This window comes from Notolepis coatsorum (genome assembly GCF_963971535.1).
Source record: "Notolepis coatsorum genome assembly, chromosome: 3".
NCBI classification, from domain to species: domain Eukaryota; kingdom Metazoa; phylum Chordata; class Actinopteri; order Aulopiformes; family Paralepididae; genus Notolepis; species Notolepis coatsorum.
In genome coordinates, this window is record NC_140167.1 from 149,157,204 (window position 1) to 149,183,920 (window position 26,717).

At 43.6% G+C, this 26,717-nt stretch overlaps 1 long non-coding RNA gene across 1 annotated transcript; it reads right to left on the minus strand.

The window, feature by feature from the left end:
* Positions 1 to 9,886: 9,886 nt before the first annotated feature.
* Positions 9,887 to 11,406, minus strand: LOC311224550. Its single transcript, XR_014619454.1, has 4 exons — positions 11,343 to 11,406; positions 10,428 to 10,457; positions 10,202 to 10,256; positions 9,887 to 9,953 (listed from the first exon to the last, which is right to left on the minus strand). It is a non-coding gene; the product is annotated as an uncharacterized lncRNA (long non-coding RNA).
* Positions 11,407 to 26,717: the final 15,311 nt, after the last annotated feature.

Consider the following 26,717-nt stretch of genomic DNA (forward strand, 5'->3'; position numbering starts at 1 on the left):
GCGGCTTTTGGTCTTGTCCATGGCCGGCATAACAAAGGATCTCGGCGGGCCATTTCTGCTGTTCAGCGATCCGATCCAGAGAGCAATCCAAACGGTAAGTTTTTCTTAATCCAATGTCAATGATTGACTGACGGTCATACACATATAATGCACCAACAGTTGGTGCAAATAAAACTCCTAATACTATAAAAATTAACAAAATAAAGCACAGTCTCGTCGGAGCGATCAGAAAGGCAGCCATCAGAGCAGCGCCAAATCAGAACGGGTCTTAAAAACGGCACCATTTCTGTGGTATATTCTTACTCAATATCTAAGGTGATTTTACAGTACAATGAGGTTGCTATCTGGAAGGAGGAAAGGAGGTCATCAATGATTCAAATGGTATCCTCATCTGACTTAGTCAGATGAGAAATAAGCTTGTGCAGCCAGACAAAAGAGGAACTATGGTTCAAACTAATTTATTTGCCTCGGCGGCTCAGAGTGAATTAGAAGTTTGCTTTCTCATAAGCCTGCTCAGAGCTGGCAATTTTGGCAATTTTTTAAGGAAAAAAAAATCACTGGAATTTATTTTTACAGAGGAAAACATTGCTAATAAAAAAATTATAATAATAATAATAATAATAATAATAATTAAAAAAAAATATATATATATATGTAAATTAATAATAATTATGAATTATGAGTGAATTTGTGTTTCACGTGTTGTCATAGAGAAACCTCCACTGAGACTCATCTCATCATCACTGAGCCAGGATAATAGGCCTGCACCCCTGCCACTCCTGGTCCGAGTGTTGGTATTAGGACTCTTATCTGGACCTCCATACTACATTATAGTGTGTTTTTGTGAGCTATGTAGCCTGTGTCATTCTAACCCCTGTTCTCCTGTGTGTACACTGTAAAAAAAAAATCGGTAAAAAAACGGTAAAAGTCTGGCAGCTTGGCGACAGAGATTTAGTGTAAAATTTACATTGAAATACCCTAATTAAAATAAAGTGGAAAAGCAATAAATTTACAGATAATTCTGTTTATTATTTGAGAACCAGAGAACAGAGAATCACTGTTAATTGACAGGTTAGGTTCAGCAGTGAAACACTGTTATTTTACAGGTTTTTTCCTACATTATTATGATCAAACACCTTCAATAAAGTGACAGAACTTAAAGTTCAGCAGTGAAACACTGTTATTTCACAAGTTTTCCCTACATTTACGATGAAACTCCTTCAATTAAGTGACATAACTCAAAGTTCAGCAGTGAAACACTGTTATTTCACAGGTCTTTCCTAAATTATTACGATCAAACTCCTTCAATAAAGTGACAGAACTTAAAGTTCAGCAGTGAAACACTGTTATTTCACAGGTTTTTCCTAAATTATTATGATCAAACTCCTTCAATAAAGTGACAGAACTTAAAGTTCAGCAGTGAAATACTGTTATTTTACATGTTTTCCCAGAATTATTACAATCAAACTCCTTCAATTAAGTGACAGAACTCAAAGTTCAGCAGTGAAACACTGTTATTTTACATGTTTTCCCAGAATTATTACAATCAAACTCCTTCAATTAAGTGACAGAACTCAAAGTTCAGCAGTGAAACACTGTTATTTTACATGTTTTCCCATAATTATTACAATCAAACTCCTTCAATTAAGTGACAGAACTCAAAGTTCAGCAGTGAAACACTGTTATTTTACATGTTTTCCCATAATTATTACAATCAAACTCCTTCAATTAAGTGACAGAACTCAAAGTTCAGCAGTGAAACACTGTTATTTCACAGGTTTTTCCTCAATTATTACGATCAAACTCCTTCAATAAAGTGACAGAACTTAAAGTTCAGCAGTGAAACACTGTTATTTTACAGGTTTTCCCATAATTATTACAATCAAACTCCTTCAATTAAGTGACAGAACTCAAAGTTCAGCAGTGAAAGACTGTTATTTCACAGGTTTTTCCTAAATTATTACGATCAAACTCCTTCAATAAAGTGACAGAACTTAAAGTTCAGCAGTGAAACACTGTTATTTCACAGGTTTTTCCTCAATTATTACAATCAAACTCCTTCAATAAAGTGACAGAACTTAAAGTTCAGCAGTGAAACACTGTTATTTTACAGGTTTTCCCATAATTATTACAATCAAACTCCTTCAATTAAGTGACAGAACTCAAAGTTCAGCAGTGAAAGACTGTTATTTCACAGATTTTTCCTAAATTATTACGATCAAACTCCTTCAATAAAGTGACAGAACTCAAAGTTCAGCAGTGAAAGACTGTTATTTCACAGGTTTTTCCTAAATTATTACGATCAAACTCCTTCAATAAAGTGACAGAACTTAAAGTTCAGCAGTGAAACACTGTTATTTCACAGGTTTTTCCTAAATTATTACGATCAAACTCCTTCAATAAAGTGACAGAACTTAAAGTTCAGCAGTGAAACACTGTTATTTCACAGGTTTTTCCTCAATTATTACAATCAAACTCCTTCAATAAAGTGACAGAACTTAAAGTTCAGCAGTGAAACACTGTTATTTTACAGGTTTTCCCATAATTATTACAATCAAACTCCTTCAATTAAGTAACAGAACTTAAAGTTCAGCAGTGAAACACTGTTATTTCACAGGTTTTTCCTCAATTATTACAATCAAACTCCTTCAATAAAGTGACAGAACTTAAAGTTCAGCAGTGAAACACTGTTATTTTACAGGTTTTCCCATAATTATTACAATCAAACTCCTTCAATTAAGTGACAGAACTCAAAGTTCAGCAGAGAAACACTTTTATTGTACAGATTGTTAGAAACAAAAAGCTTCAAGTGTTAACAAACGATCAGGATTGTAAAACTGCTTTATTTTGGAAGCAAGTGTGCTGTATAAAACAGATTCAAATGATTTAAAACTTTAGCTTGCAGTGTTTGTTGAAATATAATGTTTAAATACAGTATGTAAAGTTAAAAACCTATAGAAGTACAATCTAAACACTATTTATGGATCAATATGCATGGCAGCTGCCACCATTGGTGTGTGAATGTGTGTGAATAGGTGAATGAGAGGCCATACGCGCTTTGGATAAAAGCGCTATTGCTATATAAGTGCAGTCCATTGAACATAACATAATGGCCAAGTAGTAAATTAAACTTTATGTCCACAATTCTGAACTATCCCTTCAATGTCATCAGATGATTTCAACTTTTAAAAGCGGAGAAAGCAACATATTGTGCTGTTGAACCGAGGGGGTTGTGGTCAGGTCTACAGTTTTTTAGCTTTACCATTTCAGTTTTATATTGTTTTCCACAATATTCTCCCGACCCCTGGGGGCTCCATAATATATGTGAACATTATACTGTTTAATTCAGAATCCCAACTATACAGTGTATTACTAAGTAAAAATCAAAACATACCACACCACAAAAGGTCAATGAATCAGTGGCACAAGTGAAGAGCAGATAAGGAACAATCCTCCAGATTGGCAGTAATCAGCTGGATCCTTGGTGCATGGTGCATCTGGGAAAATGAAAAAAAAGGACACTATGATTCACTGGAAAGTCCGGGACTGTACATTAGGAGGGGGTGGGTGGTAGGAAAAAAGATATATACGGTGGGGAGGAGACTGTCTACAGATACACCTGTGTGATGTTGCTACGGAGTTAAGCTAATAAACGTATACTATACTCACAACCACAGCAGGGGACACAACTATTTTGTTACCCTGCCATGTGGCGGACAGACCTCGCAAATGTCACTCGCCCAATAGCCTCCAGCTGCAACCACTCGAGTCCCTGAGTGATGACTGCTTGGCGCCGCCTCTGTAGAAAAAATTCCCTTTTCATGATATTTGGCGCCTCTGATTGGCTCAATTTTGTTTCAATCTGTATGCATCTACAAATCATATTATACCAGTTAGTCAATTCCGTTAGACTGCGAATCAAATTGACGGATCTCCCCAATCAAATTGACGGAAATCCGTCTTGAGACAGAACACTTTAATGCCTGCATTCAACATCGATTATCTATTGTTCAGGATGTAGGAACGTTATACTTTTTCATTCATACAAAAATACAAAAATACCTTCTAGAATATAAGTATGTTTTATCATTTTCTGTAGTAATTCCTAGAACGTGAGTTATAGACCTAAATGCATCGATTGCCGTTTATTCCCTAGACACGCTATATTAAAAAATGTAACTGTATATGATCGTATACGTTATGCGTCATCATGCACGGAGGAAAGGGGGGGGGGGGCGTTTATAATTACGTGATCGTCAGTAAATGCTTTATGTAGTATGGGTGATATATTGATCAGATGGTTTGCAGTGAAATGAATAAATTGGGCTGAAAATAACCAGGGTTTAGCCCAGTCAGATTTAAGGCTTTAAGACTTTTTAATGCCAATCAGAATTAAATTTAATACCAATTTCACGATAACAAAATGGCAAAAATCATGGGTACTCTCAGTACTCATTCAAGGGTACTACGACTATGCCTGCACCTCATGGTACCAAAGCACCTCAAAGGCACTAAAAACAAGATTACAAACATCACAAAACAAACTGGTCAGACTACTGCTTAACCTCACTCCTAAAACCCACTTTACCCCTGCCCACATTCAAAACCGCTCTTAAAGAGCACCTACGGGAGACTGCAATTCGAAACTGGCCACCGTAAATGTCCACCCCCCCCCCCCCCTCCTCCTAATGTACAGTCTCATCCCCATCATATATATATAATATTTTCTGTTAGGATCTCTGGGTAACAGTACTGTATATTATTTGCATATCGTATATGTCACAAATGTAACAGTACTACAGTATATACCTGTATGTCATGTATGTCCCTATGCCATAAATGTCATGATGTCATGTATGTTTTTACTGTATTTATTTCTGTATATGTTCGGACAGAGATACGGGATGGTTTGAAAGCTCGGCGTTGCTAATAAATATTTTTAATATTTTTTTATAAACTGCTCAAAGCGGCATTATTTCCGCCGTTGGGTGATCACAGCGCCTGCGCACCATCCCGTATCTCTGTCCGAAACCCTCGTGCAACTGTGAGCACATTTGTAATGTCTCTGTGATACTTGTATAACGAACGGTTCGGCCAGAACCAGTCCTTCAGGGTAAATCTAGGTTGGTTTCCCATTGAGGAGCAAGTGACTGTGGATTCACTCGGTGCAGCACAGTCACGAAAGGGGCTAGTATGGACCCTGATGTAAACAAGACAAACGTCTTTCTCTGGTCTGCATCACCTTAACAATTGTGTGTATTGAGCCGTACTGTATTGTACCCATTCTGCAATCTGTTAAATAAAGTTTTCATTCATTCATTCATTCAGCCAGCCGCCGCGCTCACTGGGGCTATTGATAGCGTCAATTAATTGTTGTTGTTGTTGGTACTGCCGCTGCGGATGTGAATGGGGCCGGAGGGGCTTTGGGAGGATGGGAAAGTTATTATTATTATTATTATTATTATAATAGTAATTGGCTATCATACGTGCCTAGCTAGCGTTAGCTAAAAGAGCCCTTGCAGTGAAGTTATTATTATTATAGCTATCATACTGCAATATAAACTGAGTTTTATAGTGAAAAGAGCAGCTTTATTTTGGTCAAGATTGAAGGCTCTATATTGCAGGAAATTGCACATACAGGTGTTCATTAAATGTAAAAAAAATAAAATAAAAAAAAAACGAATAAAAAATAATCTTGCACCCCCACTTTCAACTATAACTAGGCGGCCATGGGTGTATATATGAATTTTGAATGCCATGGCGAAAAAATTCAATATTGATCTCAATAACACTGTACAGCGAGATCCAATAGGGTCCAGCTGCAGACTCCGAGCCTCGGTCCAGATTGGAACTTCCGCCCTGCCACAGGACTATTACTCCTGTGACAGGGCAATGCGCTGATTGGCGGAAAGTACGGAAGTATCTCGAAGTACGTCTGACGTATCTCGAATTACGTCTGACGTTTCTCTACGTTAGCGAACATTAAACGTTGTATTCATAAAATAATATAAATTCAGCAGCATGGGGAGGGCCGGGGGGAGGGGAGTTACAGGTAGTAGAAGACATAGTTATAGTACAGTGGAGAAGTAAAAATAGAATAAAAAGGCAGTGGAAACAATATACAATATTATTAACTCTAATAATAACACGCCTCGCGGGCTCATTATAATACGAGAGCCGTGGGTCTGCATTGTATAGAGCGGATCCCCCGGCTGTATTCAAGCGCTGGAGCGCTTTGCGATGGATAAAACTGTATTAATATAGTAGTAATAATAGTAGTTGGCTAGTTGCGCGCTTCTGGCCACCTCCCGCAGTGCGCGCATACACACATACTGTATGTAGCCTATACAGTACGTGCAAAATTAGTTGTCAAGAGCCAATCGCACAGGTTGCCTCATCTCATCTGGCTCTGCAAATAGATCTAGAGTCTGAATATCATATATAGCCTGCTGATGATCTCTCTCAAATCCATTCTGAGAACGGAATGCAGTGCCTGCGACGCGGGTCTTGATTGATTGATTGATTGATTGATTGATTGAAAATTGTATTAACAGATCATGCTGGACCTACAAAAGGCCTTTGACACTGTCAATCACTCCATTCTTGATTGAACATTTTATTAACAGATTGCAGAATGGGTACAGTACAGTACAGCTCAATACACACAATTGTTAAGGGGATGCAGACCAGAGAGACTTTCGCCTTGGGGGGGGGGGGGGTGGGTGGGTGGGTGGGGGACACTGTACAACTGTACAAGCAAAACTGTACATTGGAATATTGACAAAACCATACTTGGTCATTTACTGTACATTGGAGGGGGTTGGGTTACAACACAGGAGCAGAGTATAAACAACAGTACAGGAATGAGAAACAGTACTGTACTGTTGTTTATACTCTGCTCCTGTGTTGTAACCCAACCCCCTCCAATGTACAGTAAATTACCAAGTATGGTTGTCAATATTCCAATTTACAGTTTTGCTTGTACAGTTGTACAGTGTCCCCCACCCACCCACCCCTCCTACCCGACCCCCCCCCCCCCCCCCCCCAACCACCTCCAATGTCCAGTCCCCCCCCCCCCCCCCCCCCCACCTACCCAACCTCCTCCAATGTACAGTTTCTACGTCAAATGTATATACTCTCTTTTCTGGACTCTTTTTGTATCACAAACAATACTGTATTTGCAAATCTGGTATGTCATAAATATATAGATGTAGCAGTACTGTCTATCTGAATGTCGTGTATGTCATATGTTATGATGAATTGAAAATGGGGGACCCTGATGTAAACAAGACAAAAGTCTTTCTCTGGTCTGCATCCCCTTAACAATTGTGTGTATTGAGCTGTACTGTACTGTACCCATTCTGCAATCTGTTAATAAAATGTTCAATCAAGAATGGAGTGATTGACAGTGTCAAAGGCCTTTTGTAGGTCCAGCATGATCTGTTAATACAATTTTCAATCAATCAATCAATCAATCAATCAATCAATCAATCAATCAATCAATCAATCAATCAATCAATCAAGACCCTCGTCGCGGGCACTGCATTCCGTTCTCAGAATGGATGGAGAGAGAGAGAGAGAGAGAGATCATCAGCAGGCTATATATGATATTCAGACTCTAGATCTATTTGCAGAGCCAGATGAGATGAGGCAACCTGTGCGATTGGCTCTTGACAACTATTTTTGCACGTACTGTATAGGCTACAGACAGTATGTGTGTATGCGCGCACTGCGGGATGTGGCCAGAAGCGCGCAACTAGCCAACTACTATTATTACTACTATATTAATACAGTTTTATCCATGGCAAAGCGCTCCAGCGCTTGAATACGGCCGGGGGATCCGCTCTATACAATGCAGACCCACGGCTCTCGTATTATAATGAGCCCGCGAGGCGTGTTATTATTAGAGTTAATAATATTGTATATTGTTTCCACTGCCTTTTTATTCTATTTTTACTTCTCCACTGTACTATAACTATGTCTTCTACTACCTGTACCTCCCCTCCCCCCGGCCCTCCCCATGCTGCTGAATTTATATTATTTTATGAATACAACGTTTAATGTTCGCTAACGTAGAGAAACATCAGACGTAATTCGAGATACGTCAGACGTACTTCGAGATACTTCCGTACTTTCCGCCAATCAGCACATTGCCCTGTCACAGGAGTAATAGTCCTGTGGCAGGGCGGAAGTTCCAATCTGGACCGAGGCTCCGAGTCTGCAGCTCGACCCTACTCGCGAGATCTGGCGGTCAAAGCATGGCGGGCAATAACCCTTTACAGCGTGGATGTGTTAATAATGATTTGAAGATGTTTACACTTTTTTTTACAACCCTACTGTTCTCCCAAGAATTAAATAAAGGTTTGATGATGATGACATGTCCTAGAAGAGAGATATAGATAGAGTGGGTGTGTTTGTGTTTGTACATGGAAGTTATACTCACATCAGCTTAAGGGAGATACCATCCATGTCAATTCAGCATAGGATGATTCAGATGGCCTTGTGGTCAGCAGGGTCCCCCTCTGGCTGCTGGCCTCTGGTAGAGGTGTAGATCACCAGTGTCATCCCTCTGAGAACACAATTAGACTTTAGACAGTGGCTTGCGAGCACGATGAGCCTCATTTCTTTATTTTGTGATTGCTCTATCTATCTGATCTTATTACAAAATACTTGCCTCCTAGATCACTAAATGTGGGGCTCCTATCCTATTGAACATATTTTACTTTGTGTGTTTATTTTAACAATAATTTGTGATGCCATCACACAAACTGGCATTTAAATGGTAAAATTTCAAAAAGTCCTGCACCAGAATGCAGGAAATAAAGTTTTTGTAACAAAATAATTGTGTGTGTGTGTGTGTGTGTGTGTGTGTGTGTGTGTGTGTGTGTGTGTGTGCGTGCGTGTGCGTGTGTGTGTGTGTGAGAGAGAGAGAGAGAGAGAATGATGGACAATTGCTTGCTGTGTGAGAGAGAGAGAGAGAGAGAGAGAGAGAGAGAGAGAGAGATAGAGATTAAGTACATTTGCTGAAATACAGTTGTTCTTAATTTTCTCACTTGCTATGTGAGAATGTTAGTTATTATGTTCTCAATGCCCCTTGCATTGTATGAGTTGTGTGGAAGCGTTTGCTAATTCTAGTGCTATCCCTTTGTACATTGTGGCTGTGTCTGACAAAAGTTAACAATAAATAATGGTATTAGGAATACATTTGCCTCCTGCGTGAACTGTGCATAGCTGAATAGACTGTATTTTAACACCGGTCATATGGTGGTACTTGGAGAGCCAGCTACATTCTCAGGTGGTACTTGGTGTAAAAAGTTTGAGAACCACTGATCTATCATGTATAAAATTCAACTCACAATTCTACATGGGCTTCAGGTGCTGGACTGCGTCTTCAGGTGGTGACATACTTCCCGCAACTGGCGAAGAATCTCTGAAATATTGGATTGTTTGACAGTGACACACAACAGAATATTATTTTATGCCTGAATTTCCCCAAAATGGCTAATTGGACAGCACTTCTCCACCATCAGTGGCTATACGTGTCAGATAGGTGCAGATAGGAGAATCTGTCTGAATGACAAAGAAATCGCTTAACTCTCCCTCCCTCGGCCGCTATTGGCGCGACGGTGTAGCGGTCATTCCTATATGGCTATGACTATGAGCCCAGATGCAACGAGTAATTGTCTACTCAAAATCAACTAAGTGTCATGATTACGTCATTACAACCTGGGACTTGGATGGGAGAGCAGGAAAGATCCAATGTCTTCAGTCACAAATCCGCCAATCAATGCAAAGGTAAACATACGTCTTTAGAGACGTTTTATATAAGAATAAACACCAGTGAACTTGTGTATAAAATTCAACTCACGCTACAGGCAGTCTCTGCCTGCGTGCAACTGCTGGTCTCTGGTGGTAATTCAGGAATGGCTTCAAGTTCCTCTGGCGAAGAATCTCTGAAATATTGAATACGACAATAAAAATGTTATGCCAGTGAGAGAGGGAGACGGAGATAGAGGGAGAGACAGACATAGCACTGCTGTGTCATCAAATGACAAAGGCTTTGGCAATGTAGGTGTTGTGTGAAGTGGAGGGGGTCGAGGTGAGAGAGACAGAAAGACAGAGATGAAAACACAGATAAAGGTGTGAAGTTTGAAGTGGGGTGAGAGAGACAGACAATATTGAATTGAAAGATAATACTTACTGAGCTGAATCAATGGCAGTGTGGTAATAGGGGCTGGAGTTATACATTGGCATTCCTAGAGAAAGAGCAACATAATTAACAAAATAAGGAAAAAATAAGCACCATCAAAGTAGTTATCAATGAGCACCATATAACCTACAGTAGCAAGTGTACCTAGCTCCATATACCTAGCGCATGTCTGGTGGTAAAAACAAAACATGATTTGAGAATGTGTTAGTTAACTCACCTTGATAGCGGCGATGATTGCCAGCGAATTCTAAAAAGAAGACGATCAAAATATTCAAAAAACCTTGTATGCAATTTATCAAGACTGTGTATATTATATATATATATGTTTAGAGTAGCAGGAGCTAGAAGTTCAAATATGTCAGTCTTTCAAAGCCCCATTTTTTATATATAACAAAAGGCAGAATGAACATCACTGCCGCCCTGCTGGATTAAATTCTGAATTGCAGGTAGGCCTGAATAAGTATTTACTGTGCAAAATAACCAAAACCAGATAAATAATATCTGTTTTTTATGAAGCACAGATCATGTTAATTAAGTATTCTGAGTCTGAGCAGACAGAAAACCATCTTACCCTCAGCAAGGGATTACTTTGTGCTGAAGACCCACAATGCAACACAACAACTGCAAGCTAAAATGCCTCACATACAAAACGAAATAAAATAGAGCCATGGCTGTGTCCCAAGTTTAACACAATTGAACTATAATAAAGTATTTGTTAACACTAGTTACAACAATGCTTATGTAACTATTAAAAACTTACATTTTAATCACGAAACAAAATGGCAGACTAACGTTAGCTAGCATGCTAGCTAGCTAACGTTAGTAGCTATAATAATATGCATCACTATTTGCTCAAACAAGCTCCAAACTATTTGCCACGGCACAGAGATAACATTTAGTCAAACGATAACAGCCCAGTGATGGTATCTGAACGGAATCATACTATTCCCATAAGAACTCACTTACCAGTTAAGTATACCATCTAGCATGTTAGCTAATAATGCTAACAAGCTTCATTCTAGCCTACTAGTTGCCACCACGGTAATAATTCACAAAGTAGCATGTAGTCAAACGATGACAGCAAGATTATGGTATGTGAATGGCATAATACATAATATTGTCAATGACTTACCAAGGAGTTTGGCTCAGACTATTTGTCAAGCCAGTCAGTGAAGACACCATCCATCGCGCCAAAGTTACGTTTGAATACCTCAAGTCCTGTGAGATCTTCTAGGTCTCGCGAGTTGCTTAGGACTATACCCTCTCGAAGGGGAGGGGAGGGGGAGGAGGGGAGGGGGAATCTACTAAATTGATTCAACGACAGTTTTTCAAATGTTGAAATGGTATCTGTAATTAAATATTGAATCAACATAGCTTTTTCAACCTCAACCAAAAATAACCAATCTGACTGTACATTGGAGGTGGTTGGGTGGGTGGGGGGGTTGGGTAGGAGGGGTGGGTGGGGGACACTGTACAACTGTACATAAATATTACAGTGACAGTCCAGTTGAGTTAATGGATGGAGGGGGGGGGGGGCGTTGACTTGCAACGGATGGACTATAGTGCAGCAATGCAAGTTCAATTCACAGTTATTACTACAGACCGGTGGCACTCACCTCTGTGGTCATGAAATGTTTCGAGAGGCTGGTCAAGGACCACATTTGTGCCTCCCTCCCCAGTGATATGGACCCTATGCAATTTGCATACAGAACAAACAGGTCCACTGACGACGCGGTCTCCCAGGTACTGCACAGCACCCTCTCTCACCTTGACCGTCAGAAGGGGGGCTATGTGAGACTGTTGTTCATACAGCTCAGCGTTCAACACCATAGTCCCCACCAGACTGGTGGACAAGCTGATCGAGCTGGGTCTGAGCTCCGCCCTGAGCGCCTGGGTACTGGACTTTCTGAGTGAAAGACCCCAGGCGGTCAGGGTGGGGGGTCAGACCTCCAACACCATCACCCTGAGCATCGGGTCCCCCCAGGGCTGTGTTCTGAGCCCCCTGCTGTACTCACTCTACACACACGATTGTGTGGCCAAGTTCAGCTCCAACTCCATAGTGATGTTCGCAGATGACACGGTGGTGGTGGGGCTGATCTCGGACAACGACGAGAAGGCCTACCGGGAGGAGGTTGAGGTACTGGAACGCTGGTGCCAGGACAACAGCCTGCTCCTGAACATTGGTAAAAACCTGATCATGGATTATAGGAGAGGACAGCAGGAGACACACACACCACTGATGATTAACGGGGCTACCGTGGACAGGGTGAGCAGCTTTAAGTACCTGGGGGTCCACATCTCAGAGGATCTGACATGGTCAACACACATAGACACAGTAGTAAAGAAGGCGAAACAGCGCCTCTACCACCTGAGACAGTTAAGGAAGTTCAGAGTATCGGGGAAGATACTCCAGTCCTTCTACTCAGGAGCTGTAGAGAGCATCTTGACTGGAAACATCACTGCCTGGTATGGAAACAGCACGGCACAGGACAAGAAGGCCCTACAGAGAGTGGTGCGCTCAGCCGAGCGTACCACGGGTATTGCACTACCTCCCCTGCAGGTTCTATACAACAAGAGGTGCAAATCCAGAGCCTGCAGAATAATGAAAGACCCCCACCACCCCAATAACAGCCTGTTTCAGCTGCTGAGGTCAGGCAGACGCCTGCGAACCCCAGCTACTATAGGACAGAGAGGCTTAGGCTCAGCTTCTTCCCCCATGCAGGCCATCAGAGTCTTGAACAATGAACATTGAGTACCACAGAACACTGAACTATCCACACATAAGCACACATGAGCACACACACGACACGCACGATGTGCACGCTCACACACTAGCAGCCACTTTGATACTTTAACATGAGCGGGCACACACTCATGCCGCACACACCCACACTTATTGCCAAAAGGAAAGGCCACTTTAGTATTAGCAACAGTAACAGTGTATTGCACTACCAAAGCTACCTAGCATGTCCTATATACTCTGTAAATAACTATGTACAAATGCCGAGATGTCACACCATGTTGCCTGTTACCTGTTTATTGCACAATGTTTTTTGTATTGGATTCTATTATATGTTGTACCACTGTATTGCACATCGTTGCGGGCAAGACCACCCGCATTTCATTGTATACTCGTATGCCGTGACAAATAAAACTCTTGACTTGACTTGACTTGACTTATTGTTGTAATGGAGAAGTGCGGGAGTTTATGTCACGGGGGTTGGGGACGGGGTGTGCGAGTGTGTGTGTGTGTGTGTGTGTGTGTGTGTGTGTGTGTGTGTTCTGTATGTGAATGAGTTCCAAGGCCTCGGCAGAACGGCATGCTCAAATCAGCCATTTCCCCCTCTGATAAGCATCTTCCCAGATCTCCTATAAGAAGGGAGAGAGGAAAGAAAGAGACGTTCTGGCAGTGGCGTCTCTGCTACAGGCTCCCTTCTTCATTCCAAGGCCTCTCGTCCTTCACCATCCGTGACCCGTGGGTTTGAGAAACGTCTCATGTAAATTGACAAAGTGAGTCATTGTACCACCAAATTCAGGCTGGGTTGACACAAGGACAGAAAGTCTGACGTTTCAACCCGACGTGCATCACTGTGTGACAAGACTCGAGGTGTTTTTCGTGAGGCTTACTGGAACACTCCGAAAATATCTTTATTTGCCATCTTCCCCAGAGTCAAACTAGAAGATGGATATCAATTTCATCTCTGTGCGTCAGAGTTAATTTTTTTACAGAGCGTTAGCTGCTCCCTACTTCCAGTCCTTGTGCTAAACTATAGGCTAGTTGCTTGCTTCCAGCCCTTGTGCTAAGCTATAGCTAGCTGCTCCCTACTGCTTCCAGCCCTTGTGCTAAGCTATATAGCTAGCTGCTCCCTACTGCTTCCAGCCCTTGTGCTAAGCTATATGCTAGCTGGTCCCTATACTGCTTCCAGCCCTTGTGCTAAGCTATAGCTAGCTGCTCCCTACTGCTTCCAGCCCTTGTGCTAAGCTATATAGCTAGCTGCTCCCTACTGCTTCCAGCCCTTGTGCTAAGCTATAGGCTAGCTGGTCCCTATACTGCTTCCAGCCCTTGTGCTAAGCTATAGCTAGCTGCTCCCTACTGCTTCCAGCCCTTGTGCTAAGCTATATAGCTAGCTGCTCCCTACTGCTTCCAGCCCTTGTGCTAAGCTATAGGCTAGCTGGTCCCTATACTGCTTCCAGCCCTTGTGCTAAGCTATATAGCTAGCTGCTCCCTACTGCTTCCAGCCCTTGTGCTAAGCTATATAGCTAGCTGCTCCCTGACACATGCCTCCTCTATTTGAACGACCACATCAAACAAGAGGTGGACGCGGGCAAATACTGCGGCATGGTCATGCTGGACCTACAAAAGGCCTTCGATACTGTCAATCACTCCATTCTGATTGACAAGCTAAAAGCAATTGATTTTGATAGCTTATCAGTGAGCTGGATGCAATCCTACCTGGAGGGGAGAGAACAGATGGTAGAGGTAAACGGTATACTCTATCCCCCCCCCTCACAGTGAGCTGTGGTGTTCCACAAGGAAGCATACTAGGACCGCTACTCTTCCTAATTTATGCAAATGACATGTCGTCAGCCTGTGACTGCAACTTGTTCCTGTTTGCGGACGACTCAGCCATGCTGGTCTCTGACAAGAACAAGTTGCAGGTTGAAAAAACCCTCAGCTCGGAACTATATAGGCAAAATCTGCATATGGCTCGCTGATAACAAACTATCATTACACATGGGCAAAACAGAGTCCATTCTCTTCGGTTCAAATAACAAACTCAGCAAGACCGACGGCTTCTCAGTTGCAGTGCATGGGTGACAATATTGTCACAAGGAAAGATGAAATTACCTACCTGGGTTCCATCCTAGAGGCAAATCTTTCCAGTGACAAAATGGCATCCAATGTAATAAAAAAAGTCAACCAACGAACTAGATTCTTGTACCGGATCTCCTCTCAAGAAACAAGAATACCCTGAAGACTCTGGCAGGAGCCCTCATTCAATATACTACGACTATGCGTGCACCTCATGGTACCAAAGCACCTCATAGGCGCTTAAATCTAAATTACAAACATCACAAAACAAACTGGTCAGACTACTACTTGACCTTACCCCCAGAACCCACCTCACCCCTGCCCACTTTGACAACCTAGGATGGCTTAGAGTAGACGACAGAGTACAGCAACTTGCAATGGGCCTGGTCTACAAGATACACTATACGACTAAGGTACCCATGTACATGTCAAAATACTTCCCAAAGGTCAGTGAATACCACAACCACTATAGAGGAAGCTCAACAAATCATGTTAAACCCAGATTCGGCTCAAACAATGAACTAAACACGTTTCGCAATTATGCCACATCAATGTGGAACGCCCTACCCAAAGCTGTAAAGGAATGTGAATCACTACCCACTTTCAAAAACACCCTCAAAGAACACCTATACGGGATACTGCAATTCGAAACATGGCCCCTACAAATTTACATTTACATTTAGTCATTTAGCTGACGCTTTTATCCAAAGCGACTTACATGTTCTGTACGACAAGCCATCAGGAAGGGCACAAGCTGAGCAACAATGTTCATCAAAGTGTTGAGTGCTGGTTAGTTTATTAGGACAAGTGCATGACAGTACGGTTAGTTAGGGTTAGATATTTTTTTTTTTATTCAGATAATGGTTGAAGAAGTGCGTCTTTAGTCGACGGCAAAAGATTGGACGTGTTTCGGCTGTCCTAACTGGGGTGGGTATAGTTCATTCCACCATTGTGGGGCAAGGACTGAGAATAGGCGACTTCTCTTTGATGACCCTCCCGGAGCTTGGATAGGAGTAGGTCTGAGGCGGCCAGAAGATGCAGAGCGTAGGGGTCTTGAGGGTGTGTAGTTAGAAACCATTGACCGGAGGTAGGCGGGAGCGGTTCCCTTTGCCGCACGGTATGCTAGGTCGAGGGCCTTGAAGCGGATTCGTGCAGCAATGGGGAGCCAGTGCAGGTCCCTAAGAAGTGGGGTGACATGGGCCGACTTCGGTAGGTTTGAGATCAGGCGGGCCGCTGCGTTCTGAATGAGTTGAAACATTTCCTAACCCAGTTGTCCCCCCCCCCCCCCCCACCTCCAATGTACAGCCCCCCCCCCCCACCCCACCCAACCCCACCCCACCTACCCAACCTCCTCCAATGTATACAGTTTCGACATCAAATATATATACACTCTTTTTCTGGACACTTTTTGTATCACAAACAGTACTGTATTTGCAAATCTGGTATGTCATAAATGTATAGATGTAGCAGTACTGTCTATCTGTAAGTCATGTACATATGATGAATTGAAAATGGGGGAAGTCTTTCTCTGGTCTGCATCCCCTTAACAATTGTATGTATTGAGCTGTACTGCACTGTACCCATTCTGCAATCTGTTAATAAACTTTTAAATCAATCAATCAATCAATCAATCAATCAATCAATCAATCAATCAATCAATCAATCAATCAATCAATCAATCAATCACATTATAATTACATTGTCATTTAGCTACCGGCAAAAGACACAGATACCTATGCAAGCTGTTCTGCGCATGGGAGGTTCTATATAAATCCTCATCACACAAAAAAAAAAAAATTTCCGCCCTGAAAAACAGGAACAGCAGCAAGACCCAGTAAGACATTTATATTAAGTCATTGTTTTCAAATAGTCATTATATAATAGAAATCTGCGACTGTCGTCTTGTCTTAAAATGTACATTTCCACGTATTTTACCGTAACAATATGCTAGCGTACATGTTTGTTCGTGCAAAGCAGCTAAAGCAATGAATGTGTTCATGCACACATGTAAGAATTAAGAATGGGAAATTCAGAAATAAAAAGTATACACTTGGTAGAATCAATATGAACAAAACGCTGCATTATATTCGAAAATCATTTAAGGTGTATTCGTGCACACGTGTCCCGCATGTCTTTGGAAAGACCAGATTACTTATTTGCCATGAAAGAGTTCTCTGCAGTATATGACAGCAGTCATAGAGTGTATATTTTCAGCAATACGTTTGTTTAGGTTAAGGTTAAACTTATAACCAAGTGTTAGGAGATTTTATCTTTTTTTAAATGTGATAATATTTCCACAGAGGTTGTTACAGCAGGATCTCACTGCCACCTATAGTATAGCCTATGTACATGTATGTACCACGTGGATGGTTTGCAGGTTATTGTTACGAGACCGCCGCCATCTTATGACCGCCGCCATCTTATGAGTGAAAACAAACGAATTTCTACCATCAAATGGCATTTCACTATTTCGAAAGCCTTTCTAGGCGAGATATGCGTCAAATAAGCTTACCCTGATTGACTTGTCCAAATTGGTTCAGTTATCTGCAATATTGGCTGAGATATATTAAACAGATTTGTTTGCGGTTTTTTGATAATCATGTCCTTAATTTGCATATAAATGATACATGGGACACTCTGACAACTTGTTAACATAAGCCTATAATTTTTTTCAAATCTAGAAACACTGGTTAGAAGTATATTTCCGGGGGGTGCATGATACCCCCCTCTATCCTAAAGATGATTAAAGCCCAACCTCCAGGTTAAACCCTACTGATCAATTATGGGTAGTTTACATCATTGGTATATAATTTCATTATTTATTTTTTTCCATTTGACACCGGAAATGCCACTCTGAAAGAGTTAAAAAGGTCCACGCACGAATAACATGCACGTGCGAATCAAAAAAGCGTATCAAACGCCGACGTCACTACAGCCAGGTGCATATTAATGAGCCGAATCTAAAAGCTAGCACGGCCGTGACGTCACTTCAGGAAATGCCTTGCCCGTCCGGGTCATAGTACTAGTTCAATGGTGGCCCACTAGGTGCATCACAGTTAGCCTATATAGTATATAGCTCCGCCGTCCCTGCTGCCTACAGTCAGGACCACTACACTGACGTTAGCCTAATGGTTCTCTCCTCTTTGTGTGCCCCCGTCCTCGCGGGTGTCCTGCGGAGGAGCTTGTGGACGCAACAACAGCGGCGGCCGTTGTTAGCTCATAGCTATCGTGAACCACTAGCCTTTACGGGCTCGAGCACCCTACAGCATAGACATCTATATTCTATTATAGATATCTATGCCCTACAGGCTGCCACCATTGTCGCCGTTGTCGCGTCCATGGCCCCCCGGCAGGGTACCCGTGGGGACGGGGTGTACAGAGAGGAGAGAACCATTTTGGGTCGGCCGTTCATGCCGGCCAGCGAGCCGGATGTCGGGATATTTTGTTAGCACAATAGCTACCAAGCTAAGCTATGTTAGCTACTGACGTTATAAACACAATATGTGTACAACGACACAATGATTTACATTATTACAAATATGGTAACGTGGTTGTGGCTTTAGAGATGGGTGGTGGCTTTAGAGATGGGTGCCTATAATCACGGAGCAATAGTGTTAGGTGAAACAGATACATTTTCATTCGGCTAGTAGTAGCAAGCATATATCAGTGCCTGCCACTAGCTGTGTGTGACTCTCAGCGCCCCCTGGTGCCCTGCACCTGTTGTGACGATCATTTCGATTACATATGAACCATTGATTAAAATATGCACGTGCGGTGATTGTGTTGGGCAGACAAAATGTTTGATAAAAACGCTAAAACTGGGTCAATTTCAATACTTTTTTTCCCCATTCTTCATGAAAGTCACTGTTGGCCTAGTCCACATTGTTTATTGAACAAAAATACAACAGAAGGTTTTGTAGATACAGTACTGAATTCTGCCATCCGGACGCATGCAATTTGAAATATGATTATAGAATATAAAACATCAGGCCTAAAATGGTTATGCGGTTAAAATGCGATTAATTAGATACATTTTTTAATTGCCTGACGGCACTAGAAATAACCTTTTTTGAAGTTTATTTGTGCTTCACTTACACTTATTTTGTCTCAACAGTTTGGATTGCAGTTCCGCTTCATCAGTTGCAACATTTAGCCTATATCTGCAGATTTAGGACAGGTTAGTATACACATGCACACACACAGAACTTCCTGGAATTGTTAGATGTAACATGAGATTTGAGGGAATACTTAACTTCTGAAAAATGCCTGGTCATACATGTAAATGTAAGTCCTGTGGCCTGTCATTCAAATCGCTTAAACGTTATTGTAACTGAGGGGTACAATTCCCTGACTGTATTGATAAGTATGGTATCATTAAACCACTACCGATTATGTACTTTAACTACTGGCCACACAGTACATGATATAGATATGATGAACACTTTCCCACCATGAAACGAAGTCCACACAAATGTATAAATCGAATATTTTATATAGCAAAGGGTATATACAACGTTCACTTAATGACATTTATGATTTGAATGCACTTGTAAGGCAAATGAGTATTCGTAGGCAAATCAACATTGAATGTCCAATCTCTGGTTACGCAGGGAGCAAGTATACAACCTGGTTCTTTAGGGAACTATAGCGATGGTACTTAAATGATTATAGCTAATTCTAATCGATCGTCTTGAAAACCATGTCGGTTTCTCAGACCATGTGCTGGGCTGGTTTAAAACATACATCAGAGGGAGGAAATTCTATGTTAAACTAGGAGATCACATGTCTGATATATACGACAACAACTATGGAGTTGCACAAGGGAGTTGCTTAGGTCCTTTACTCTTCTCCCTTTACATGTTACCGCTGGGTGATATCATCAGAGAACATAATGTAGATTTCCATAGCTATGCGGATGATACACAACTGTACATATCTGCTGAACCAAATGATACAGCGATTAGCTCCATTACAGACTGCTTACTGGCAATAAATAAATGGATGAGTAAGAACTTCCTGAAACTAAACGAGAACAAAACTGAAATTCTAATTATCGGCTCCAAAACTAAAAAAGAAACATTAATAAAGAACCTGGGGGGACTAACCCCTTGGATCAAATCTGAGGTCACTAGTCTTGGGGTTATCATAGATTCAGAACTGAACTTCAATTCTCATATTAGCAAAGTGACGAAAACATCGTTCTTCCATCTCAGAAATATAGCAAAAGTACGACCATTTATTAATCAGAACGATGCTGAGAAGCTAATTCATGCATTCATATCTAGCCGGTTAGACTACTGTAATGCACTTTTCACAGGTCTCCCTAAGAAAACCACAGAGAGGCTTCAGCTAATCCAAAACTCTGCAGCCCGACTGCTAACTAGAACCAAAAGGAGAGAGCACATTAGTCCAGTCCTAGCCGCTTTACACTGGCTTCCTGTAACATTTAGAATTGACTTTAAGGTCCTTCTCCTTACATACAAAGCTCTAAATGGACAGGGACCTAGCTACATCGCCAACACTCTAATAAATTACACACCAGCAAGAACACTGCGATCATCAGCTGCTGGACTACTAGAGGCTCCCAGAAGCAGTCAAAAGAGGATCGGTAATGCAGCCTTTATCAACTATGCCCCAAAACTATGGAACAAACTACCCCAAAACATCAGGGAAGCCAACTCGCTAGACATCTTTAAAAGACAGCTTAAAACCTATCTCTTTGCTCAGGCATTTCACTGATAGATATCTGCTACCACCTAGTGGCAAGAGGAAACATCAGGGATATCCTGACACAACTTGTATTTATTCTTACCCTGCCTACTCTTTTACACTGCCTATCAAATTCATGTGTCGGTTATTGCACTTTTTACTTCTTACTGATGATGACTATTTTTAAACTGAATCATTTTAAACTATTCTTATTATTTGCTAGATCCAAATGTGAAACACTGATTATTTATGACTATTTTTAAACTGAATCATTTTATTCTTATTATTTGCTAGATCCAAATGTGAAACACTGTGATTATTTGTTCATGAATTACAGGAGTATTACTGAATAGAGAGCCTATTAGGATGCTAGATCCTAATGTGAAACACTGTGATTTGCCATATCTTGCTATGCTCGCTCATGCCTGTATTTTTTATGTCCGTTCTATTTTATAATTTTTTGACTATTTTTAAACTGAATCATTTTAAACAATTTTTACTATTTGTGTTACTGAAAACTGTAAGCGGAGAGCCTATTGGGATGCTAGATCCTAATGTGAAACACTGTGATTCTACCTGTCTATCTTTTTATGCTCGCTTATGCCTGTATTTTTTGCTGTTGTGAAGCACTTTGAACTGCAACCTCTGTATGAAAAGTGCTATACAAATAAAGTTATTATTATTATTATTATAGCTGGATACACTAAAGGGGGGTCCCGCTGGTCGTAAGTCAGTAGGGGGGGGGGGGTTAGGAGAGCCGCTGGCGATATCCCATCTGGCCGACGATTTCTTGGGAGAATTCAGAGTGCTGAACACGGTGCCCACAGAACCTCGGTCCACAGATGAATACAGCTGGGCCCTCTTGTAGACGGTAGCTGCCGGTCCACAACGAAGAGACGTGAGGCGACCTCACTCGGGGTAGAGCGCCGTCTCACCTGGACTCCTCTCGGGGGGTAGTTCCAACACTCAGCAGTGTTGGCTGTTATCCATGGCATAATCAAAGCACCCAAAGCAAGTAGATAATCCAAGCCGTGTAGGGCTCGCCGTCGTCCGGGTAAAGTAATCCAATGTACAGGTCCACTCGTCCTGGCCCAGAACTCCTCGGATGAAAGCACCACACGTGGTCTGCCCAGCCTGGTTAAGACTCTAGATAACGCCAGGAACGATGGGGGTACTGCTCACTTTATAACTCTAACCGAACGATGCACCATACATAATAGACTATTATTAACTTAATAGAAATACGTCCCACTCGACGGTATAGTGCCAAACTATGACAATTCAACTATTAATCCACACGATGTCTCAATGCCTATTCTGAGGCCAAGTAGGCCATACTGCACCACACGTGGGTCGTGGGTGAGGCTTCACGTCTGTTACTAGGTTGGAGGGTAAAGGACTAATGGACTAAAAGAAAGTTCTACTTTACTTGCGCCATATATATATGCGCTGTGAACAAATAGTACCATTCGTATTTCGCCAGACGTATTCCTACGCGGAACCGGGCTTGTAACGACATGTTCGTCGGCACGATTGAACTTGAACCAAGGGGCTTGGCTGCTGGCGCCAGGTTCTTGTCCAATGGTAGAATGAAACTATTATGGGCTGTTAGTAGACTAAAGGGATATTCAGTGTATATGTACAAGGAATATACAAGGGATATCAAACGATATACAAATACTATTAAATATATATCCATAAATAAATATATATATTCGGTTTAATCTGATCCTTCACAACAGCCGCCCCGTAATTAGTCCCACCTAATTAGCTAAGCAGAGACAGATTAACCGCACTGTCTACCACTCAAGGTCCGCTGTAAGGGTCAGTCAACTCACAAAGTCGTGGGGTCATGGTCGTCATCGATAGTGTCTGGGAGTCTGGGCAGTTCTATTAGCCTCGCCACGGGTCGTGTGTAAGTTCGCCCTTGGACGAGCACCTCGGCTGCTCGGACCTTGCCATCGGCACCGGTGATCACTTTGCTTACGCGGCCAGCCGGCCACATAGCTCTGGGTAGTGACTGGTCGATAATCATGACGACTGTTCCTTCTGTCAAATTGTCTCTCTCTTTTACCCACTTCTGGCGGGTCTGTAGAGAGTGTGTTGGGGGTGACTGGGTCGACATCTGCTACATCACTGGAGACGTAGCCGAGGGGCTTGGAGTTCAATACTCCCTCGATCTCCGTGAGGACTGTCATTAGGACTTCTTCCGCCACAGTCTGGGCCCCAAGCACGGCGTACAGGGCTGTCTTTATAGAACGTACTTCTCGTTCCCAGGTTCCACCGAAGTGGGGTGCGTTCGGGGGATTAAACTGGAAGTCAATCTGGGATGGAGCGAGGTGGGTCTTAAGTTCTGGGCCCATAGCTTGGAAGCTCTCTCTCAGCTCTCTTTCTCCGCCTTTGAAGTTTGTCCCGTGATCAGACAACAATGTAGACGGTTTTCCTTTCCGTGATGTGAATCTTCGGAAGGCCATAAGGAATGAGTCTGTGCTCATGGTCGGAAGGAGTTCGATATGTATCGCTCTGGTGGTCATGCATTTGAATACAATACCCCACCGCTTCTCGGTTCCTCTTCCTTTCTTTATATACAACGGGCCAAAACAGTCCATGCCTGTGGAGTGGAATGGCTTGTCGCCGAGTCGGAGGTGACAGGGAGGTAGGTCAGCCATCCGGGGTATGCTGGGCTGCGCGCGCCACTTTCGGCAGTCTAGACAGGTTCGCTGGAAGCGTTGCACTGCTTCTCTTCCTTGAAGTATCCAATAGCGACGTCTGATCTCCGCGAAGACTCTCTCTGCTCCTGCGTGGTGTACATCCTCGTCGTATTTCTTTATGATCAGCTCTGTGACCTTGTGTCGGCTGTTCAAGACTATCGGGTACTTAACGTCATCCGGTAGATTGGGGGCTCTCCGCAGACGACCACCCACTCTGATGAGATTATGGGCGTCGCTCTCGGGTGCCAGGTGGAGCAGTCTGCTGTCTGATGGGACGGGCTTTCCTCCCTGTAGACAGTCTAGCTCATCGGGGAACGAGTCTCTCTGGGCTCGTTGTAGTAGAAGAAGTTCTGCTTCTTCGTAGTCGGCTGCTGAAATGTCGGCAGTGGGCTGAATCTCTGGGTGGTGCCGCAGAAATGTCTTTAGCTGCGCACTCTGTAGGGTAATGCAATCATCTATGTTGGGGTCTGTGGAGGCGACTGTGCTCAGTCCACAGAACATAGGTTTCTTGTTCTCAGCCTCCTCTTTACTCGCTTCCCGTGGGGTGGGCGTAGGCCACTCTTCTTCCGGGAGCTTGAGGAACTCTGGTCCGTCACTGTAGATGTTGCGACGGGTGAGGTCATCTAGGGACATTCCCCGGGTGATGACGTCAGCTGGGTTGTGTTTGGTGTCCACATACCGCCAGCTCGCTGCTTCTGTTAACTCTTGAATCTCGGTGACTCTGACTCCCACGAAGACCTTGTATCTGCATGAATCAGACTTGATCCATGTGAGTACTGTCGTGGAATCTGACCACAAGATTGTTCTGTGCACCGGAATGGTGAGTTCACGTTGGATTAACGTGGCTAGATGCGCTCCTGCTAGGGCTGCGCAGAGCTCTAGACGCGGGATAGATTGTTGCTTTCGTGGGGCTATTCTTGAGCGAGCCAGGATGAAAGCAGTGTGTATCTCTCCTCCCTTCTCTTGGGCACGCAAGTAGGCCACCGATCCATAGGCTACTTCGGAGGCGTCACTGAAGACGTGTAGATCCATCTTGCATGTCTCTGGCCTCACTGTGGGTGGGAAGTAGCTGCGGCGTATATTGACGCCTGGGAGTGAGCGGAGCTCCGTCTCCCACTCTCTCCATGTGGAGGCAAGGTGTGCGGGTATTGGGTCGTCCCAGCCCTGGTCCTTGTCCCATAGTGCTCGTACAATCATCTTTGCCCTGGTGGTGTAAGGTAGAATACATCCCAACGGGTCATATTGTCTGGCGAGTGTTCTGTACACACTCCGTCTGGTGGTCGGTATCGCCGTCGACCTTCCCTGCTCCGTGGTCAGGGGTTTGTGTCTATAGTGGAGCGAGTCTGTTTTGAAGCGCCAGACTAGTCCTAGTGTCATTTCTTGGGCTTCTCCTGGGATTGTCGCCATCCAGGTCTCGCTGCTGGCAGCCTTGTCCGCGGGGGAGAGGCTGCGCAATACGTGCAGGTCGCTGCTGGCCCGCTGCCGGAGATCAAAGCCGTCTTTGATCAGAGAGGCGCGGAGCAGCGCACGGCGTCGCCAGTCAATCTTCGTTACGTGTCCCGCTGTGATTAGCTTCTCAATCTCAGCGCGGTACACACTCTCTTGAGCGGGGTCTTTGGCTAGGCGCCGCTCTGTGTTCAATAGATACCGCTCCGTAGCGTCTTTCTTTGCGTGAAAGGTGGGCATTCCCTCTCGCCTCAGGAGTGGAGTTGCGTATCTCATCACTCCGCCGACTGTGACTCTCTTTGTCCCTTGCTCGAGGAGGTTTATGGCGTAAATGTCTTCTTTAGAACGAATGTCTTTCTTTTCGTTCTTAAAGGGTATTGTCTCTAGTGTCCATAGCCTCTCGACATGCTGCAGGAGAGTGGTGTCTTCTTCTGTCGCTCTGGAGTGGAGGCAGCTAGTGGCTGCTGTTCGGTTGAGAGATTTAGCGAGGGGGCCTTGTAGTGTCCACCCTAGGCGGGTCTCGACTGCTGCAGGACAGCCTCGGGGTCCTGTATGGACCCGGTCTATCGGGACGATGAGGTCTGCATGGTTGGAGCCTATCAGCAGGGTCGGGGTAGCGCCGTCTATGAGCGGGATAGGTAGTTGACGCAGGTGCACATATTTATCCATCAGCTTGGCGATGGGGTAGGTGTACTGTGATAGTCCTATTTCTTGGCTGGTGAAAGCATTTGCAATCCTATACCGTCGCTCTGGCTGCCCGCTTGCTGCGATAGTGAAGGAGACATTCTCGCCCTTTATCGTCTTTAAATCTCTTCTTATTGTCCGAATCGTCATTTGGTTCTCGCTCCCCCGCAGTCCCAGCTGGGCCGCAGCGGACGCGAGCAGAAGGGTCTTCTCTGACCCGTCATCAAGGACGGCGTAAGTGTCCATGACTTTATCTTGGTAGCTCAATGTTACACGGACTACCTTTAAGAGCACTTGGGCGCCGCTGCTGCTGGCGGGGTCAATGTACATGACACTTGCCTTGGTGCTGCTCGATGGTGCAGGTGCAGGCTTTCTTCTGTTACTGTCGTGTAGTACATCTAGATGGGCTCCGTCACACCGACTGCACCTCTTCTTTAGGCGGCATTCGGCTGCCATGTGACTGCGCGCACATCGGTAACAGCGCCTGTTGGACTTTATCCATTGACTCACTTCTTCTGCATTCATCTTTGTGAACAGGTCACATTGTGACAGCCAGTGTTCCTTCTCGCAGTACGGGCACACCATCTTCCACTTCTCTTTTCTCGAGGGGGTACTGTGGTTCTTACTGCTCGGTACTGATTCTGATTGGTGCATGACAGTCACCGATCTTCTTCCATCGTTTATTCTCCTGGGTCCCTCTCTGGAGCTTGGTGTGCTCCGCCCGAACGTATCCAGTCGTAGGCTGCTGACTTCTCTCGCCAGGAAGTCGGCTAGATCGAGGAGGGATGGTTCGGGACCGTTAGGATCACGGTGGTCTCTCTGCCACCTAAAGCGCTCTTGTCTGGCGGGTGGCAGCTTCTCTAAAATCCTCTCGACGTTAGAGTTGGCGTATAGCTCGTGCATACCCTTTTCCCGTTGCGCTCCCAGCATCCCTACCAGGGACTGCACTTTTATAGACAGGTCGTCTAATGAGCGATTGTCTGTTGCTGGGGGTAGGCGGTCAATATGCCTTATCTCTTGGATCACGTAATCCCATATACGTCCATATCTCTGGTCCAGCGCTGCTAGAGCCGCGGTGTATGGGGTCGTAGAGGTGGCATAGGCTAGCGCTATATTGTGCGCTCGCGGTACTTTCAGGTGCTTC